The sequence below is a fragment of the Carassius carassius genome, chromosome 40, assembly GCF_963082965.1.
Source record: "Carassius carassius chromosome 40, fCarCar2.1, whole genome shotgun sequence".
Taxonomy (NCBI): Eukaryota; Metazoa; Chordata; class Actinopteri; order Cypriniformes; family Cyprinidae; genus Carassius; species Carassius carassius.
Window position 1 is genome coordinate 19,657,128 of NC_081794.1, and position 6,000 is coordinate 19,663,127.

Genomic DNA, 6,000 nt, shown 5'->3' on the forward strand with positions numbered 1-6,000 from the left:
AAACAATTCCAGAGATTGTTAGGGCTGATGGCAGCTGCGTCCAACGTGATACCTTTTGGCCTGCTGTACATGAGACCCCTACAGTGGTGGCTCAAGTCCAAGGGCTTTTCCCCGAGGGGAAATCCACTTCGAGTTATCAAGGTCACGCGGCGGTGCCTTCGTGCCTTAGACATTGGAGGAAACCTTGGTTCTTGAAACAGGGCACCGGTGCTGGGAGTTCCTTGTCGCCGTGTAATGCTAGCGACAGATGCGTCCCTCACCGGTTGGGGTGCGGTCATGAGCGGCCACTCTGCCCGCGGTCTGTGGAGTGGTCGCCATCTAACATGGCACATCAATTGCCTAGAGATACTAGCGGTCTATCGAGCATTGAAATATCAATCACCAGGGGGGTCTGCGTTCGAGCCCCTTGTAGAAGCTGGCACACCAGATCCTTCTGTGGTCCCAGGGCAAACTCCTCTCGATCAGAGCAGTGTATATTCCTGGGAGATTGAATGTGGGAGCAGACATACTGTCGAGACAGGGACCGAGGCCCGGGGAATGGATGCTTCACCCCGAGGTGGTGAAGCAGATATGGAGAGTATTTGGCACAGCCCAGGTGGACCTCTTTGCGACTCAGGAGACATCGCAATGTCCCCTCTGGTTCTCTCTAGTTCATCCAGCTCCTCTGGGACTGGACGCTATGGTACAGACCCGGCCGAGGCTTCGTCTGTACGCTTTTCCCCCTATCGCTCTGCTCCCGGGAGTTCTGGCGAGAGTACGCCGGGACGGGGCCCGTCTACTACTAGTAGCCCCGTTCTGGCCGGGCCGAGTATGGTTCTCAGATCTAGTCTCGCTCCTCGACGGCTCTCCGTGGGAGATACCGATCAGGACAGACCTACTCTCACAGGCGCAGGGCACGATAATTCACCCTCGCCCGGAGTTGTGGAAGCTGTGGGTGTGGCCCCTGAGGGGGCACAGCTGTTAGCAGCTGGTCTCTCAACCGAGGTTGTTGAGACCCTACTCCAATCCAGAGCTCCCTCTACGAGGAAACTGTACGCCCTGAAGTGGAAGCTCTTCACTTCATGGTGCAGAGACCGCCAGCTTGACCCAGCAGACTGCCCAGTTGGTACAGTTCTGGAGTTTTTACAAGCCAGGCTCTCTGCGGGGTTATCCCACTCCACCTTAAAGGTTTACGTGGCGGCCATAGCTGCTTTCCATGTCCCTTTCAATGGTCAGTCAGTGGGTAGACACCCCCTAGTTACACGTTTCCTCCGCGGTGCGCTGAGGCTGAGACCTCCAGTACGATCCCGTGTTCCCCCCTGGGATTTGGTTGTGGTTCTAGAGGCTCTTTGTAAAGCTCCATTCGAGCCAATACAAGATATCTCAGATAGACATCTGACACTTGACAACTGCCCTGTTACTGGCAATCACCTCACTAAAGAGAGTTGGAGATCTTCAGGCCCTTTCTGTGGCCCCTACTTACTTAGACTTTGCCCCTGGTATGGCCAAAGCATTCTTATACCCTCGAGCGGGTTACGTTCCGAACGTTCCCTCTGTTACACCACAACCTATCGTACTGCAGGCCTTCTGTCCTCCTCCCTTTCGGGAGCCAGACCAAGAGAAGCTAAACTGTATGTGTCCAGTGCGAGCACTGGACGCATACGTCCACAGAGCTGCCCTGTGGAGAAAATCAGACCAATTGCTTGTTTGCTACGGTCCTTCTAACAAGGGTTCTCCTGCCACCAAGCAGACCCTTAGTCGTTGGATAGTCGAGGCTATCAACATCTCCTATGAGTCCTCTGGTCTTCCCCCTCCTTTGGGGGCCAAGGTTACGTATGTAACCCTAGTTCCTTGAAGGAACGAGACGCTGCGTCGCAGAGCCATACTCCCGGCACCCCTGCCGGCGCTTGCTTCCCTACTCGAAGCTGAAGTCAGCTGCACGGCACGTGCTTTTATGGCTTCCTGGTCGCTACGTCACCCCGCCCGTGACGTCACGCCTTTCCGATGGACTGATTGCACACGATATTCAGAGTCGGTCTCGTCAGGGACGTTCCCCAAAAGCGTTTCGACGCAGCGTCTCATTCCTTCAAGGAACTAGGGTTACATACGTAACCTTGAGACGATTTTCATGATATTTAATTTTTCAATATCTAATGGAAACTAAATGAAGAGATGTAAATATCTAGTTTTTCACCAATACTGTTCAAAACATTTGAAAAATGAATAGTGAGCCAGATTATTTTTTTAGTGTTTTAATTGTTGTCTGATTGTTATAATGTACCACCATTGTTTTGAATTCACAAACTTGGATGGACATTCATTAAAATGTCTTCTTTTTGTTTCACAGAAGAAAATGAAGTCGGATGGGTTTGGAACAACATATGGGTGATTCAACGATGTCAAAATTAAAATTTTCAGGTGAACTGATCTGCGATGCAAGTGTTATTTTAAAGTGTTAAAGTGTTTAACTAAGTCTTCACTGTGTTATTATCTTGCTTTGGGGTTTTGTAGCTAATATTGATCTTTAATGATTAGATTTGTTCATTATCATTAGATGTTTTGTGTTTTTTTTGTATCATATTTTCTTGATTAACACCCACAGTATCCTGTGTGTTTGTGTTTTAGGTGATAAGACAAATTTGACACCTAAGAGTGTTTTTCTCTGTAAGACTAGTGGTGAGCATATCCCCCCAGTGATCTGGTAGACTGCTAATTGAAGCAGATTTAATGTCTGATTTGTTTAAACCTCTCTCTGTTGTCTCAGCACGATTGTGGGTTTGGACCAGGATTCTTTTTTGTTGTTTTTGTGTTGACGTTAATTAGAATAAATTAAGCAAGTGTCTGGATGCGTCTGTGAACGAGAGAGAGCGTAGCTGGCTTCCGATTGAAGTGGAAACGGCAGTACCTGACAACTGGATCATTGCCAGAGCGAGTGCACGAGAGTTTGGGCCACGGCAGGGTCAGCGTTGCAGACTACACTGAGAGTAATTTGTACGCTCGTCGTGGGGCCGGCCAGCCATCTTAGAGTGCTGTCTAGACTGCAGAGAAGATCCAAAGCCTGTTGGGGCCAAACAAACTGCCATTCATGACAAATTACTGTTGTATTAAACCTCAGACTACAGAGGCACAGAGCTTGCTCTCGACACACTGGATTCGTGGCATATTTCGAAAAGGTTTGGGAGGGAAAACTAACAGTAAACAAACATCTTACACCTGGGAATTTTTCTCTGTTGAAGCTAAATTATCACTCTGCCTTTTTTTTTTACCGTGGGAGATGTTGAATTATCGCATTCGCAAAGACTTTATCAGAGCTTGCGTAGCGCACATTTTTTTCCAGCTGGCTGGAAAAACAGCCATGTGGATATTTATCTAGCTTGCTAGCATTGCTGGGCTATGAAGCATTAGTGGGGGTGGAATCTTCTTTTTGGTATCAGAGGTTACTAATGGTGATGTAGTACTAACTCTCCACCATTCTATAATAAGAAGCTGCATATAACACACACTCGAGCACTAATAACAGTACTCCACCCTACACAACACCATTTTAGATGACTCTTTAATACATTCCACATGTATTCACCCTGCATGCACGGGCGGCAAATGAATGAGTGGGTGTGATTTAAAAGTCATTCCTGATATTCAGGAACACAGCCAATCTGAGCAAAATTAATATGACTGTGTTGCATATAAATGATTTATACCCAGAAATAAAATACAATTACTCACCTCATGTGACTCCAAACAGGGATTTTATATTGTCATTTTAAACTTTTCTTTTATAATTGTGAGTTTATTTCCCACAATGTGAACATAACCTGCAGTTTCAGACAGTTTTTTTTTTAAGAATTGTGACAATATTACCATTACCATAACATTTCCAATTTGTAATATTCGTTTTTATATTAGCAACTTTATTTCTTGTAATTGAGGCACACAGTGTGATTTAATAGCTTAATATGTGACATTTATATTATTATTTTAATTACAACTACCTTATTTACTTTTTTTTTTATTTAAAAGGGACAATGCATATAAATGAACATAGCTTTTCAGTAATGTACATATGCCAAAGTTAGCCCCCAGGCTATTTTACATTTGTAGTCCCATGTAAGGTCCTCAACAATAGTAACACAGCTAAACATTTAATTTAAACATGATTCGACTTAATTTACAAAACACTACAGTTAACAACAACATATAAGAAATGCCGCAATTAGCAAACAGGGCATCTAATATGGCATACTCATACATGACGGACACACACATATACACATACACAATAAAGTGCTACTCAAAGTGCATTAAGTGCATTATCAATTTCTTAAAGTTCTATTATATGCTGCCAAGTGCTTGATCTAGTTTGGTATACATACATACACTTATAAAGTAATACAATGAACCGTACCCATTTATCTAAATTACAACAATTATCATTAGTGGGCACATACTTGATTTGTTTTAAGCCATTGTTTAAGTTGGTTCTTAAAACTGGGCAAAGTCAGGCTTTCTCTCACAGCAACCGGTAATTTGTTCCAGATCTCGGTCCCCTAATTGATAGTACATATTGTCCAAATGCTGTACGTCTGTGAGACACCACACAATCACCTCTCGTGCAGGCCCTGGTTTCACTTCTGCCTCCGCCCGTTGTTTTCACTTTAATGTAATCACTTAGCGGGGGTGGGGCAAGACCATGTAGGATCTTATATATAGCACAGGCATATTTGAGCTTTAAGAAATTTACAAAGCTTAGTAGGTTATATTTTTGTAATATTAAGCAGTGATGATATATGAGAGTGGTTTCTGGTCTAAAATTTTTAGAGCTTGTTTGAAAAGTGACTCCATTTTTTTGAGCGTTGTGGCGTTTGTGAGTGACCAGTTTGTAAAACCATATTCAATATGAGAAAGGATCATAGAGTGAAGAAACATTCTGGCTACTTTATGTGACAGAGATGGTCTAATATATCTAAAGTTAGCAAGATTAAATTTAACAGTTTTTGATAAGTTTTTCATATGATTTTTTAAAAGATAGTGTTGGATCTAATACAATACAAGGTATTTTACACTCTGGGCTATCATAGAAACCTATGTGACTGACTTTCTACTATGCACTATATTAAATATAATATAATATAATATAGTCCTCTGAAACCTGTGGATAACAAGATAGGACATTATTTAATTATCAAATATCATATATATATTGATCCCCTGCTGATTTTTTACGTTTTCCTACTTACAAAGAAATTAAGGGTCTGTAATTTTTATGGTAGGTTTATTTTAACGTATAGAGACAGAACACTAGCCAAAAAATATTGAAAAACACATTATGTTAAAGTTAGAAATTGATTTCCCAAAGCAAACCATGACTTTTAGTACTTGGTCCAAAAACCCTTATTGGCAAGCACAGAGGTAAGACGGTTTTTGAAGTTGATCACCAGGTTTGCACCTATATCAGGAGGGATTTTGATCCACTCTTTACAGATCCTCTCTAAATCCTTAAGGTTTCTTGGCTGTCGTTTGGCAACTTGAAGTTTCAGCTACCTTCACAGATTTTCTATATGATTGAGGTCTGGAGTCTGGCTAGGCAACTCCATGACTTTAATGTACTTCTTCTTGAGCCACTCTTTTGTTGCCTTGGTGGTATGTTTCGGATCACTGTCATGCTGGAAGACCCATCCATGACCCATCTTCAGTGTTCTGGCTAGGGCTGCTCAATTAATCGAATTTCTAATTGCAATTACAATTATGGATGGCACAATTACGTAATCGTTCAAAGTGGCAATTGATCGTTCAAAGTCCACTCATGTTATTGTGCATGCTTAAGATATGTTTTTTCTTTCAACATGTTAACTTAAGGGTTTTTCCATTTTTTTTTGTTTTAGTATAACATTATAATACCATTCATATTTTTACATTTTTATAATTTAAAGAAGAAACCAATCCGATGTATATTTGTGATTTGAGGCTTAATACTATAGAAAAGCACAAAATTTTCAGTCATAGTGTTTTTAGCTTCTTTAT